Here is a 16,261-nt window from a genome sequence, read left to right on the forward strand (position 1 = left end):
ATGCTTCAAAAGAAGAAAAAAAAAAAGAAAAAAATCTTTCCCAAAGTCCAAGCCATCAAAAGGCATGGCATGTCATCAAGTGCAGGGACATGCACCAAAGATTCCTCTCTTGGTCCCCATTGAAATCGCAAGATTCCGTTTCCCTTCCCGAAAGGAAATTTCATTTCCTTTCGGGAAGGAAACGGAATCTTGCGACCCTGGAAAGAAAGGCTTCCAAAGCCTCGGGAAAGGAGATAGGATCAAATGAAATGCGAGTGAAAAAAGCGGCAAAAAACCCAGAAAATGGGGACTTGTCGTGTCTTCCAGAAATGGTCTGTGAGGAAAAGAGCTGCATGGCAAAGCACCAAAAGATGCCAAAAGTAAGCTCAGAGATGTTGCAAAAGCTGGGGAAAAAGTCAAGGAGGAAGACACAACTTGGGAAAATATGGGGGACATGGTATGATCACTTGAAAATATCTAAAATCAAAAAAAAAAAAAATCTTCCCCATATGCCAGTAAGTGCAGGCACATGAGCAAAGCTTGCCCAAATTGATCCCTGCTGAAGGCTAAAAGAGAAAAGAAGGACTTACAAAAGGGCTGGAATGGAGATATCATCAAAGGAATTGCAATTGGAGGAGAAAAAAAAGAAAAGTGGGAAATTTGGGCAATTTAGTGACTAGAAGAAAATGGACCGGGATTATATCAGAGCAGTGCAAAAAACCAAAAGATGCCAAAATTAAGCCCACAGATGTTGCAAAAGCCGGGGAAAATGTCAAGGAAGAAGAGAAATCTTGGAGAGGAAGATATGAGGGACATGGGATGAACACTTGAAAAAATCTAAAATCAAAAAAAAAAAAATCTTCCCCATATGCCAGTAAGTGCAGGCACATGTGCAAAGCTTGCCCAAATTGATCCCCGCTGAAGGCTAAAAGAGAAAAGAAGGACTTACAAAAGGGCTGGAATGGAGATATCATCAAAGGAATTGCAATTGGAGGAGAAAAAAAAGAAAAGTGGGAAATTTGGGCAATTTAGTGACTAGAAGAAAATGGACCGGGATTATATCAGAGCAGTGCAAAAAACCAAAAGATGCCAAAACTAAGCTCACAGACCTTGCAAAAGCTGGGGAAAAAGTCAAGAAGGAAGACACAACTTGGAGGGGAATATTTAAAAGACATGGCATGGATGCCTCAAAAGAAGAAAAAAAAAAAGAAAAAAATCTTTCCCAAAGTCCAAGCCATCAAAAGGCATGGCATGTCATCAAGTGCAGGGACATGCACCAAAGATTCCTCTCTTGGTCCCCATTGAAATCGCAAGATTCCGTTTCCTTCCCGAAAGGAAATGAAATTTCCTTTCGGGAAGGGAAACGGAATCTTGCGACCCTGGAAAGAAAGGCTTCCAAAGCCTCGGGAAAGGAGATAGGATCAAATGAAATGCGAGTGAAAAAAGAGGCAAAAAAGCCAGAAAATGGGGACTTGTCGTGTCTTCCAGAAATGGTCTGTGAGGAAAAGAGCTGCATTGCAAAGCACCAAAGGATGCCAAAAGTAAGCTCAGAGATGTTGCAAAAGCTGGGGAAAAAGTCAAGGAGGAAGACACAACTTGGGAAAATATGGGGGACATGGTATGATCACTTGAAAATATCTAAAATCAAAAAAAAAAAAATCTTCCCCATATGCCAGTAAGTGCAGGCACATGAGCAAAGCTTGCCCAAATTGATCCCTGCTGAAGGCTAAAAGAGAAAAGAAGGACTTCCAAACAGGCTGGAATGGAGATATCATCAAAGGAATTGCAATTGGAGGAGAAAAAAAAGAAAAGTGGGAAATTTGGGCAATTTAGTGACTAGAAGAAAATGGACCGGGATTATATCAGAGCAGTGCAAAAAACCAAAAGATGCCAAAATTAAGCCCACAGATGTTGCAAAAGCCGGGGAAAATGTCAAGGAAGAAGAGAAATCTTGGAGAGGAAGATATGAGGGACATGGTATGAACACTTGAAAAAATCTAAAATCAAAAAAAAAAAAATCTTCCCCATATGCCAGTAAGTGCAGGCACATGTGCAAAGCTTGCCCAAATTGATCCCCGCTGAAGGCTAAAAGAGAAAAGAAGGACTTACAAAAGGGCTGGAATGGAGATATCATCAAAGGAATTGCAATTGGAGGAGAAAAAAAAGAAAAGTGGGAAATTTGGGCAATTTAGTGACTAGAAGAAAATGGACCGGGATTATATCAGAGCAGTGCAAAAAACCAAAAGATGCCAAAACTAAGCTCACAGACCTTGCAAAAGCTGGGGAAAAAGTCAAGAAGGAAGACACAACTTGGAGGGGAAGATTTAAAAGACATGGCATGGATGCTTCAAAAGAAGAAAAAAAGAAAGAAAAAAATCTTTCCCAAAGTCCAAGCCATCAAAAGGCATGGCATGTCATCAAGTGCAGGGACATGCACCAAAGATTCCTCTCTTGGTCCCCATTGAAATCGCAAGATTCCGTTTCCCTTCCCGAAAGGAAATTTCATTTCCTTTCGGGAAGGAAACGGAATCTTGCGACCCTGGAAAGAAAGGCTTCCAAAGCCTCGGGAAAGGAGATAGGATCAAATGAAATGCGAGTGAAAAAAGCGGCAAAAAACCCAGAAAATGGGGACTTGTCGTGTCTTCCAGAAATGGTCTGTGAGGAAAAGAGCTGCATGGCAAAGCACCAAAAGATGCCAAAAGTAAGCTCAGAGATGTTGCAAAAGCTGGGGAAAAAGTCAAGGAGGAAGACACAACTTGGGAAAATATGGGGGACATGGTATGATCACTTGAAAATATCTAAAATCAAAAAAAAAAAAATCTTCCCCATATGCCAGTAAGTGCAGGCACATGAGCAAAGCTTGCCCAAATTGATCCCTGCTGAAGGCTAAAAGAGAAAAGAAGGACTTACAAAAGGGCTGGAATGGAGATATCATCAAAGGAATTGCAATTGGAGGAGAAAAAAAAGAAAAGTGGGAAATTTGGGCAATTTAGTGACTAGAAGAAAATGGACCGGGATTATATCAGAGCAGTGCAAAAAACCAAAAGATGCCAAAATTAAGCCCACAGATGTTGCAAAAGCCGGGGAAAATGTCAAGGAAGAAGAGAAATCTTGGAGAGGAAGATATGAGGGACATGGGATGAACACTTGAAAAAATCTAAAATCAAAAAAAAAAAAATCTTCCCCATATGCCAGTAAGTGCAGGCACATGAGCAAAGCTTGCCCAAATTGATCCCCGCTGAAGGCTAAAAGAGAAAAGAAGGACTTACAAAAGGGCTGGAATGGAGATATCATCAAAGGAATTGCAATTGGAGGAGAAAAAAAAGAAAAGTGGGAAATTTGGGCAATTTAGTGACTAGAAGAAAATGGACCGGGATTATATCAGAGCAGTGCAAAAAACCAAAAGATGCCAAAATTAAGCCCACAGATGTTGCAAAAGCCGGGGAAAATGTCAAGGAAGAAGAGAAATCTTGGAGAGGAAGATATGAGGGACATGGGATGAACACTTGAAAAAATCTAAAATCAAAAAAAAAAAAATCTTCCCCATATGCCAGTAAGTGCAGGCACATGAGCAAAGCTTGCCCAAATTGATCCCCGCTGAAGGCTAAAAGAGAAAAGAAGGACTTACAAACAGGCTGGAACGGAGATATCATCAAAGGAATTGCAATTGGAGGAGAAAAAAAAGAAAAGTGGGAAATTTGGGCAATTTAGTGACTAGAAGAAAATGGACCGGGATTATATCAGAGCAGTGCAAAAAACCAAAAGATGCCAAAACTAAGCTCACAGACCTTGCAAAAGCTGGGGAAAAAGTCAAGAAGGAAGACACAACTTGGAGGGGAAGATTTAAAAGACATGGCATGGATGCTTCAAAAGAAGAAAAAAAGAAAGAAAAAAATCTTTCCCAAAGTCCAAGCCATCAAAAGGCATGGCATGTCATCAAGTGCAGGGACATGCACCAAAGATTCCTCTCTTGGTCCCCATTGAAATCGCAAGATTCCGTTTCCCTTCCCGAAAGGAAATTTCATTTCCTTTCGGGAAGGAAACGGAATCTTGCGACCCTGGAAAGAAAGGCTTCCAAAGCCTCGGGAAAGGAGATAGGATCAAATGAAATGCGAGTGAAAAAAGCGGCAAAAAACCCAGAAAATGGGGACTTGTCGTGTCTTCCAGAAATGGTCTGTGAGGAAAAGAGCTGCATGGCAAAGCACCAAAAGATGCCAAAAGTAAGCTCAGAGATGTTGCAAAAGCTGGGGGAAAAGTCAAGGAGGAAGACACAACTTGGGAAAATATGGGGGACATGGTATGATCACTTGAAAATATCTAAAATCAAAAAAAAAAAAATCTTCCCCATATGCCAGTAAGTGCAGGCACATGAGCAAAGCTTGCCCAAATTGATCCCTGCTGAAGGCTAAAAGAGAAAAGAAGGACTTACAAAAGGGCTGGAACGGAGATATCATCAAAGGAATTGCAATTGGAGGAGAAAAAAAAGAAAAGTGGGAAATTTGGGCAATTTAGTGACTAGAAGAAAATGGACCGGGATTATATCAGAGCAGTGCAAAAAACCAAAAGGTGCCAAAACTAAGCTCACAGACCTTGCAAAAGCTGGGGAAAAAGTCAAGAAGGAAGACACAACTTGGAGGGGAAGATTTAAAAGACATGGCATGGATGCTTCAAAAGAAGAAAAAAAAAAAGAAAAAAATCTTTCCCAAAGTCCAAGCCATCAAAAGGCATGGCATGTCATCAAGTGCAGGGACATGCACCAAAGATTCCTCTCTTGGTCCCCATTGAAATCGCAAGATTCCGTTTCCCTTCCCGAAAGGAAATTTCATTTCCTTTCGGGAAGGAAACGGAATCATGCGACCCTGGAAAGAAAGGCTTCCAAAGCCTCGGGAAAGGAGATAGGATCAAATGAAATGCGAGTGAAAAAAGCGGCAAAAAACCCAGAAAATGGGGACTTGTCGTGTCTTCCAGAAATGGTCTGTGAGGAAAAGAGCTGCATGGCAAAGCACCAAAAGATGCCAAAAGTAAGCTCAGAGATGTTGCAAAAGCTGGGGAAAAAGTCAAGGAGGAAGACACAACTTGGGAAAATATGGGGGACATGGTATGATCACTTGAAAATATCTAAAATCAAAAAAAAAAAAATCTTCCCCATATGCCAGTAAGTGCAGGCACATGAGCAAAGCTTGCCCAAATTGATCCCTGCTGAAGGCTAAAAGAGAAAAGAAGGACTTACAAAAGGGCTGGAATGGAGATATCATCAAAGGAATTGCAATTGGAGGAGAAAAAAAAGAAAAGTGGGAAATTTGGGCAATTTAGTGACTAGAAGAAAATGGACCGGGATTATATCAGAGCAGTGCAAAAAACCAAAAGATGCCAAAATTAAGCCCACAGATGTTGCAAAAGCCGGGGAAAATGTCAAGGAAGAAGAGAAATCTTGGAGAGGAAGATATGAGGGACATGGGATGAACACTTGAAAAAATCTAAAATCAAAAAAAAAAAAATCTTCCCCATATGCCAGTAAGTGCAGGCACATGAGCAAAGCTTGCCCAAATTGATCCCCGCTGAAGGCTAAAAGAGAAAAGAAGGACTTACAAAAGGGCTGGAATGGAGATATCATCAAAGGAATTGCAATTGGAGGAGAAAAAAAAGAAAAGTGGGAAATTTGGGCAATTTAGTGACTAGAAGAAAATGGACCGGGATTATATCAGAGCAGTGCAAAAAACCAAAAGATGCCAAAATTAAGCCCACAGATGTTGCAAAAGCCGGGGAAAATGTCAAGGAAGAAGAGAAATCTTGGAGAGGAAGATATGAGGGACATGGGATGAACACTTGAAAAAATCTAAAATCAAAAAAAAAAAAATCTTCCCCATATGCCAGTAAGTGCAGGCACATGAGCAAAGCTTGCCCAAATTGATCCCCGCTGAAGGCTAAAAGAGAAAAGAAGGACTTACAAACAGGCTGGAACGGAGATATCATCAAAGGAATTGCAATTGGAGGAGAAAAAAAAGAAAAGTGGGAAATTTGGGCAATTTAGTGACTAGAAGAAAATGGACCGGGATTATATCAGAGCAGTGCAAAAAACCAAAAGGTGCCAAAACTAAGCTCACAGACCTTGCAAAAGCTGGGGAAAAAGTCAAGAAGGAAGACACAACTTGGAGAGGAAGATATGAGGGACATGGGATGAACACTTGAAAAAATCTAAAATCAAAAAAAAAAAATCTTCCCCATATGCCAGTAAGTGCAGGCACATGTGCAAAGCTTGCCCAAATTGATCCCCGCTGAAGGCTAAAAGAGAAAAGAAGGACTTACAAACAGGCTGGAGCGGAGATATCATCAAAGGAATTGCAATTGGAGGAGAAAAAAAAGAAAAGTGGGAAATTTGGGCAATTTAGTGACTAGAAGAAAATGGACCGGGATTATATCAGAGCAGTGCAAAGAACCAAAAGGTGCCAAAACTAAGCTCACAGACCTTGCAAAAGCTGGGGAAAAAGTCAAGAAGGAAGACACAACTTGGAGGGGAAGATTTAAAAGACATGGCATGGATGCTTCAAAAGAAGAAAAAAAAAAAGAAAAAAATCTTTCCCAAAGTCCAAGCCATCAAAAGGCATGGCATGTCATCAAGTGCAGGGACATGCACCAAAGATTCCTCTCTTGGTCCCCATTGAAATCGCAAGATTCCGTTTCCCTTCCCGAAAGGAAATTTCATTTCCTTTCGGGAAGGAAACGGAATCATGCGACCCTGGAAAGAAAGGCTTCCAAAGCCTCGGGAAAGGAGATAGGATCAAATGAAATGCGAGTGAAAAAAGCGGCAAAAAACCCAGAAAATGGGGACTTGTCGTGTCTTCCAGAAATGGTCTGTGAGGAAAAGAGCTGCATGGCAAAGCACCAAAAGATGCCAAAAGTAAGCTCAGAGATGTTGCAAAAGCTGGGGAAAAAGTCAAGGAGGAAGACACAACTTGGGAAAATATGGGGGACATGGTATGATCACTTGAAAATATCTAAAATCAAAAAAAAAAAATCTTCCCCATATGCCAGTAAGTGCAGGCACATGAGCAAAGCTTGCCCAAATTGATCCCTGCTGAAGGCTAAAAGAGAAAAGAAGGACTTACAAACAGGCTGGAGCGGAGATATCATCAAAGGAATTGCAATTGGAGGAGAAAAAAAAGAAAAGTGGGAAATTTGGGCAATTTAGTGACTAGAAGAAAATGGACCGGGATTATATCAGAGCAGTGCAAAAAACCAAAAGGTGCCAAAACTAAGCTCACAGACCTTGCAAAAGCTGGGGAAAAAGTCAAGAAGGAAGACACAACTTGGAGAGGAAGATATGAGGGACATGGGATGAACACTTGAAAAAATCTAAAATCAAAAAAAAAAAATCTTCCCCATATGCCAGTAAGTGCAGGCACATGTGCAAAGCTTGCCCAAATTGATCCCCGCTGAAGGCTAAAAGAGAAAAGAAGGACTTACAAACAGGCTGGAGCGGAGATATCATCAAAGGAATTGCAATTGGAGGAGAAAAAAAAGAAAAGTGGGAAATTTGGGCAATTTAGTGACTAGAAGAAAATGGACCGGGATTATATCAGAGCAGTGCAAAAAACCAAAAGGTGCCAAAACTAAGCTCACAGACCTTGCAAAAGCTGGGGAAAAAGTCAAGAAGGAAGACACAACTTGGAGGGGAAGATTTAAAAGACATGGCATGGATGCTTCAAAAGAAGAAAAAAAAAAAGAAAAAAATCTTTCCCAAAGTCCAAGCCATCAAAAGGCATGGCATGTCATCAAGTGCAGGGACATGCACCAAAGATTCCTCTCTTGGTCCCCATTGAAATCGCAAGATTCCGTTTCCCTTCCCGAAAGGAAATTTCATTTCCTTTCGGGAAGGAAACGGAATCTTGCGACCCTGGAAAGAAAGGCTTCCAAAGCCTCGGGAAAGGAGATAGGATCAAATGAAATGCGAGTGAAAAAAGCGGCAAAAAACCCAGAAAATGGGGACTTGTCGTGTCTTCCAGAAATGGTCTGTGAGGAAAAGAGCTGCATGGCAAAGCACCAAAAGATGCCAAAAGTAAGCTCAGAGATGTTGCAAAAGCTGGGGAAAAAGTCAAGGAGGAAGACACAACTTGGGAAAATATGGGGGACATGGTATGATCACTTGAAAATATCTAAAATCAAAAAAAAAAAATCTTCCCCATATGCCAGTAAGTGCAGGCACATGAGCAAAGCTTGCCCAAATTGATCCCTGCTGAAGGCTAAAAGAGAAAAGAAGGACTTACAAAAGGGCTGGAATGGAGATATCATCAAAGGAATTGCAATTGGAGGAGAAAAAAAAGAAAAGTGGGAAATTTGGGCAATTTAGTGACTAGAAGAAAATGGACCGGGATTATATCAGAGCAGTGCAAAAAACCAAAAGATGCCAAAATTAAGCCCACAGATGTTGCAAAAGCCGGGGAAAATGTCAAGGAAGAAGAGAAATCTTGGAGAGGAAGATATGAGGGACATGGGATGAACACTTGAAAAAATCTAAAATCAAAAAAAAAAAATCTTCCCCATATGCCAGTAAGTGCAGGCACATGTGCAAAGCTTGCCCAAATTGATCCCTGCTGAAGGCTAAAAGAGAAAAGAAGGACTTACAAAAGGGCTGGAATGGAGATATCATCAAAGGAATTGCAATTGGAGGAGAAAAAAAAGAAAAGTGGGAAATTTGGGCAATTTAGTGACTAGAAGAAAATGGACCGGGATTATATCAGAGCAGTGCAAAAAACCAAAAGGTGCCAAAACTAAGCTCACAGACCTTGCAAAAGCTGGGGAAAAAGTCAAGAAGGAAGACACAACTTGGAGGGGAAGATTTAAAAGACATGGCATGGATGCTTCAAAAGAAGAAAAAAAAAAAGAAAAAAATCTTTCCCAAAGTCCAAGCCATCAAAAGGCATGGCATGTCATCAAGTGCAGGGACATGCACCAAAGATTCCTCTCTTGGTCCCCATTGAAATCGCAAGATTCCGTTTCCCTTCCCGAAAGGAAATTTCATTTCCTTTCGGGAAGGAAACGGAATCTTGCGACCCTGGAAAGAAAGGCTTCCAAAGCCTCGGGAAAGGAGATAGGATCAAATGAAATGCGAGTGAAAAAAGCGGCAAAAAACCCAGAAAATGGGGACTTGTCGTGTCTTCCAGAAATGGTCTGTGAGGAAAAGAGCTGCATGGCAAAGCACCAAAAGATGCCAAAAGTAAGCTCAGAGATGTTGCAAAAGCTGGGGAAAAAGTCAAGGAGGAAGACACAACTTGGGAAAATATGGGGGACATGGTATGATCACTTGAAAATATCTAAAATCAAAAAAAAAAAAATCTTCCCCATATGCCAGTAAGTGCAGGCACATGAGCAAAGCTTGCCCAAATTGATCCCTGCTGAAGGCTAAAAGAGAAAAGAAGGACTTACAAAAGGGCTGGAATGGAGATATCATCAAAGGAATTGCAATTGGAGGAGAAAAAAAAGAAAAGTGGGAAATTTGGGCAATTTAGTGACTAGAAGAAAATGGACCGGGATTATATCAGAGCAGTGCAAAAAACCAAAAGATGCCAAAATTAAGCCCACAGATGTTGCAAAAGCCGGGGAAAATGTCAAGGAAGAAGAGAAATCTTGGAGAGGAAGATATGAGGGACATGGGATGAACACTTGAAAAAATCTAAAATCAAAAAAAAAAAAATCTTCCCCATATGCCAGTAAGTGCAGGCACATGTGCAAAGCTTGCCCAAATTGATCCCCGCTGAAGGCTAAAAGAGAAAAGAAGGACTTACAAAAGGGCTGGAATGGAGATATCATCAAAGGAATTGCAATTGGAGGAGAAAAAAAAGAAAAGTGGGAAATTTGGGCAATTTAGTGACTAGAAGAAAATGGACCGGGATTATATCAGAGCAGTGCAAAAAACCAAAAGGTGCCAAAACTAAGCTCACAGACCTTGCAAAAGCTGGGGAAAAAGTCAAGAAAGAAGACACAACTTGGAGGGGAAGATTTAAAAGACATGGCATGGATGCTTCAAAAGAAGAAAAAAAAAAAGAAAAAAATCTTTCCCAAAGTCCAAGCCATCAAAAGGCATGGCATGTCATCAAGTGCAGGGACATGCACCAAAGATTCCTCTCTTGGTCCCCATTGAAATCGCAAGATTCCGTTTCCCTTCCCGAAAGGAAATTTCATTTCCTTTCGGGAAGGAAACGGAATCTTGCGACCCTGGAAAGAAAGGCTTCCAAAGCCTCGGGAAAGGAGATAGGATCAAATGAAATGCGAGTGAAAAAAGCGGCAAAAAACCCAGAAAATGGGGACTTGTCGTGTCTTCCAGAAATGGTCTGTGAGGAAAAGAGCTGCATGGCAAAGCACCAAAAGATGCCAAAAGTAAGCTCAGAGATGTTGCAAAAGCTGGGGAAAAAGTCAAGGAGGAAGACACAACTTGGGAAAATATGGGGGACATGGTATGATCACTTGAAAATATCTAAAATAAAAAAAAAAAAAATCTTCCCCATATGCCAGTAAGTGCAGGCACATGAGCAAAGCTTGCCCAAATTGATCCCCGCTGAAGGCTAAAAGAGAAAAGAAGGACTTACAAAAGGGCTGGAATGGAGATATCATCAAAGGAATTGCAATTGGAGGAGAAAAAAAAGAAAAGTGGGAAATTTGGGCAATTTAGTGACTAGAAGAAAATGGACCGGGATTATATCAGAGCAGTGCAAAAAACCAAAAGATGCCAAAATTAAGCCCACAGATGTTGCAAAAGCCGGGGAAAATGTCAAGGAAGAAGAGAAATCTTGGAGAGGAAGATATGAGGGACATGGGATGAACACTTGAAAAAATCTAAAATCAAAAAAAAAAAATCTTCCCCATATGCCAGTAAGTGCAGGCACATGTGCAAAGCTTGCCCAAATTGATCCCCGCTGAAGGCTAAAAGAGAAAAGAAGGACTTACAAACAGGCTGGAGCGGAGATATCATCAAAGGAATTGCAATTGGAGGAGAAAAAAAAGAAAAGTGGGAAATTTGGGCAATTTAGTGACTAGAAGAAAATGGACCGGGATTATATCAGAGCAGTGCAAAAAACCAAAAGGTGCCAAAACTAAGCTCACAGACCTTGCAAAAGCTGGGGAAAAAGTCAAGAAGGAAGACACAACTTGGAGGGGAAGATTTAAAAGACATGGCATGGATGCTTCAAAAGAAGAAAAAAAAAAAGAAAAAAATCTTTCCCAAAGTCCAAGCCATCAAAAGGCATGGCATGTCATCAAGTGCAGGGACATGCACCAAAGATTCCTCTCTTGGTCCCCATTGAAATCGCAAGATTCCGTTTCCCTTCCCGAAAGGAAATTTCATTTCCTTTCGGGAAGGAAACGGAATCTTGCGACCCTGGAAAGAAAGGCTTCCAAAGCCTCGGGAAAGGAGATAGGATCAAATGAAATGCGAGTGAAAAAAGCGGCAAAAAACCCAGAAAATGGGGACTTGTCGTGTCTTCCAGAAATGGTCTGTGAGGAAAAGAGCTGCATGGCAAAGCACCAAAAGATGCCAAAAGTAAGCTCAGAGATGTTGCAAAAGCTGGGGAAAAAGTCAAGGAGGAAGACACAACTTGGGAAAATATGGGGGACATGGTATGATCACTTGAAAATATCTAAAATCAAAAAAAAAAAAATCTTCCCCATATGCCAGTAAGTGCAGGCACATGAGCAAAGCTTGCCCAAATTGATCCCTGCTGAAGGCTAAAAGAGAAAAGAAGGACTTACAAAAGGGCTGGAATGGAGATATCATCAAAGGAATTGCAATTGGAGGAGAAAAAAAAGAAAAGTGGGAAATTTGGGCAATTTAGTGACTAGAAGAAAATGGACCGGGATTATATCAGAGCAGTGCAAAAAACCAAAAGATGCCAAAATTAAGCCCACAGATGTTGCAAAAGCCGGGGAAAATGTCAAGGAAGAAGAGAAATCTTGGAGAGGAAGATATGAGGGACATGGGATGAACACTTGAAAAAATCTAAAATCAAAAAAAAAAAAATCTTCCCCATATGCCAGTAAGTGCAGGCACATGTGCAAAGCTTGCCCAAATTGATCCCCGCTGAAGGCTAAAAGAGAAAAGAAGGACTTACAAAAGGGCTGGAATGGAGATATCATCAAAGGAATTGCAATTGGAGGAGAAAAAAAAGAAAAGTGGGAAATTTGGGCAATTTAGTGACTAGAAGAAAATGGACCGGGATTATATCAGAGCAGTGCAAAAAACCAAAAGGTGCCAAAACTAAGCTCACAGACCTTGCAAAAGCTGGGGAAAAAGTCAAGAAGGAAGACACAACTTGGAGAGGAAGATATGAGGGACATGGGATGAACACTTGAAAAAATCTAAAATCAAAAAAAAAAAATCTTCCCCATATGCCAGTAAGTGCAGGCACATGTGCAAAGCTTGCCCAAATTGATCCCCGCTGAAGGCTAAAAGAGAAAAGAAGGACTTACAAACAGGCTGGAGCGGAGATATCATCAAAGGAATTGCAATTGGAGGAGAAAAAAAAGAAAAGTGGGAAATTTGGGCAATTTAGTGACTAGAAGAAAATGGACCGGGATTATATCAGAGCAGTGCAAAGAACCAAAAGGTGCCAAAACTAAGCTCACAGACCTTGCAAAAGCTGGGGAAAAAGTCAAGAAGGAAGACACAACTTGGAGGGGAAGATTTAAAAGACATGGCATGGATGCTTCAAAAGAAGAAAAAAAAAAAGAAAAAAATCTTTCCCAAAGTCCAAGCCATCAAAAGGCATGGCATGTCATCAAGTGCAGGGACATGCACCAAAGATTCCTCTCTTGGTCCCCATTGAAATCGCAAGATTCCGTTTCCCTTCCCAAAACGGAATCTTGCGACCCTGGAAAGAAAGGCTTCCAAAGCCTCGGGAAAGGAGATAGGATCAAATGAAATGCGAGTGAAAAAAGCGGCAAAAAACCCAGAAAATGGGGACTTGTCGTGTCTTCCAGAAATGGTCTGTGAGGAAAAGAGCTGCATGGCAAAGCACCAAAAGATGCCAAAAGTAAGCTCAGAGATGTTGCAAAAGCTGGGGAAAAAGTCAAGGAGGAAGACACAACTTGGGAAAATATGGGGGACATGGTATGATCACTTGAAAATATCTAAAATCAAAAAAAAAAAAATCTTCCCCATATGCCAGTAAGTGCAGGCACATGAGCAAAGCTTGCCCAAATTGATCCCTGCTGAAGGCTAAAAGAGAAAAGAAGGACTTACAAAAGGGCTGGAATGGAGATATCATCAAAGGAATTGCAATTGGAGGAGAAAAAAAAGAAAAGTGGGAAATTTGGGCAATTTAGTGACTAGAAGAAAATGGACCGGGATTATATCAGAGCAGTGCAAAAAACCAAAAGATGCCAAAATTAAGCCCACAGATGTTGCAAAAGCCGGGGAAAATGTCAAGGAAGAAGAGAAATCTTGGAGAGGAAGATATGAGGGACATGGGATGAACACTTGAAAAAATCTAAAATCAAAAAAAAAAAAATCTTCCCCATATGCCAGTAAGTGCAGGCACATGAGCAAAGCTTGCCCAAATTGATCCCCGCTGAAGGCTAAAAGAGAAAAGAAGGACTTACAAAAGGGCTGGAATGGAGATATCATCAAAGGAATTGCAATTGGAGGAGAAAAAAAAGAAAAGTGGGAAATTTGGGCAATTTAGTGACTAGAAGAAAATGGACCGGGATTATATCAGAGCAGTGCAAAAAACCAAAAGATGCCAAAATTAAGCCCACAGATGTTGCAAAAGCCGGGGAAAATGTCAAGGAAGAAGAGAAATCTTGGAGAGGAAGATATGAGGGACATGGGATGAACACTTGAAAAAATCTAAAATCAAAAAAAAAAAAATCTTCCCCATATGCCAGTAAGTGCAGGCACATGAGCAAAGCTTGCCCAAATTGATCCCCGCTGAAGGCTAAAAGAGAAAAGAAGGACTTACAAACAGGCTGGAACGGAGATATCATCAAAGGAATTGCAATTGGAGGAGAAAAAAAAGAAAAGTGGGAAATTTGGGCAATTTAGTGACTAGAAGAAAATGGACCGGGATTATATCAGAGCAGTGCAAAAAACCAAAAGGTGCCAAAACTAAGCTCACAGACCTTGCAAAAGCTGGGGAAAAAGTCAAGAAGGAAGACACAACTTGGAGGGGAAGATTTAAAAGACATGGCATGGATGCTTCAAAAGAAGAAAAAAAAAAAGAAAAAAATCTTTCCCAAAGTCCAAGCCATCCAAAGGCATGGCATGTCATCAAGTGCAGGGACATGCACCAAAGATTCCTCTCTTGGTCCCCATTGAAATCGCAAGATTCCGTTTCCTTCCCGAAAGGAAATGAAATTTCCTTTCGGGAAGGGAAACGGAATCTTGCGACCCTGGAAAGAAAGGCTTCCAAAGCCTCGGGAAAGGAGATAGGATCAAATGAAATGCGAGTGAAAAAAGCGGCAAAAAACCCAGAAAATGGGGACTTGTCGTGTCTTCCAGAAATGGTCTGTGAGGAAAAGAGCTGCATGGCAAAGCACCAAAAGATGCCAAAAGTAAGCTCAGAGATGTTGCAAAAGCTGGGGAAAAAGTCAAGGAGGAAGACACAACTTGGGAAAATATGGGGGACATGGGATGAACACTTGAAAAAATCTAAAATCAAAAAAAAAAAAATCTTCCCCATATGCCAGTAAGTGCAGGCACATGAGCAAAGCTTGCCAAAATTGATCCCCGCTGAAGGCTAAAAGAGAAAAGAAGGACTTACAAAAGGGCTGGAATGGAGATATCATCAAAGGAATTGCAATTGGAGGAGAAAAAAAAGAAAAGTGGGAAATTTGGGCAATTTAGTGACTAGAAGAAAATGGACCGGGATTATATCAGAGCAGTGCAAAAAACCAAAAGATGCCAAAATTAAGCCCACAGATGTTGCAAAAGCCGGGGAAAATGTCAAGGAAGAAGAGAAATCTTGGAGAGGAAGATATGAGGGACATGGGATGAACACTTGAAAAAATCTAAAATCAAAAAAAAAAAAATCTTCCCCATATGCCAGTAAGTGCAGGCACATGAGCAAAGCTTGCCCAAATTGATCCCCGCTGAAGGCTAAAAGAGAAAAGAAGGACTTACAAACAGGCTGGAACGGAGATATCATCAAAGGAATTGCAATTGGAGGAGAAAAAAAAGAAAAGTGGGAAATTTGGGCAATTTAGTGACTAGAAGAAAATGGACCGGGATTATATCAGAGCAGTGCAAAAAACCAAAAGGTGCCAAAACTAAGCTCACAGACCTTGCAAAAGCTGGGGAAAAAGTCAAGAAGGAAGACACAACTTGGAGAGGAAGATATGAGGGACATGGGATGAACACTTGAAAAAATCTAAAATCAAAAAAAAAAAATCTTCCCCATATGCCAGTAAGTGCAGGCACATGTGCAAAGCTTGCCCAAATTGATCCCCGCTGAAGGCTAAAAGAGAAAAGAAGGACTTACAAACAGGCTGGAGCGGAGATATCATCAAAGGAATTGCAATTGGAGGAGAAAAAAAAGAAAAGTGGGAAATTTGGGCAATTTAGTGACTAGAAGAAAATGGACCGGGATTATATCAGAGCAGTGCAAAGAACCAAAAGGTGCCAAAACTAAGCTCACAGACCTTGCAAAAGCTGGGGAAAAAGTCAAGAAGGAAGACACAACTTGGAGGGGAAGATTTAAAAGACATGGCATGGATGCTTCAAAAGAAGAAAAAAAAAAAGAAAAAAATCTTTCCCAAAGTCCAAGCCATCAAAAGGCATGGCATGTCATCAAGTGCAGGGACATGCACCAAAGATTCCTCTCTTGGTCCCCATTGAAATCGCAAGATTCCGTTTCCCTTCCCGAAAGGAAATTTCATTTCCTTTCGGGAAGGAAACGGAATCATGCGACCCTGGAAAGAAAGGCTTCCAAAGCCTCGGGAAAGGAGATAGGATCAAATGAAATGCGAGTGAAAAAAGCGGCAAAAAACCCAGAAAATGGGGACTTGTCGTGTCTTCCAGAAATGGTCTGTGAGGAAAAGAGCTGCATGGCAAAGCACCAAAAGATGCCAAAAGTAAGCTCAGAGATGTTGCAAAAGCTGGGGAAAAAGTCAAGGAGGAAGACACAACTTGGGAAAATATGGGGGACATGGTATGATCACTTGAAAATATCTAAAATCAAAAAAAAAAAATCTTCCCCATATGCCAGTAAGTGCAGGCACATGAGCAAAGCTTGCCCAAATTGATCCCCGCTGAAGGCTAAAAGAGAAAAGAAGGACTTACAAACAGGCTGGAGCG

This window comes from Agelaius phoeniceus, chromosome 1 (assembly GCF_051311805.1).
Source record: "Agelaius phoeniceus isolate bAgePho1 chromosome 1, bAgePho1.hap1, whole genome shotgun sequence".
NCBI lineage: Eukaryota > Metazoa > Chordata > Aves > Passeriformes > Icteridae > Agelaius > Agelaius phoeniceus.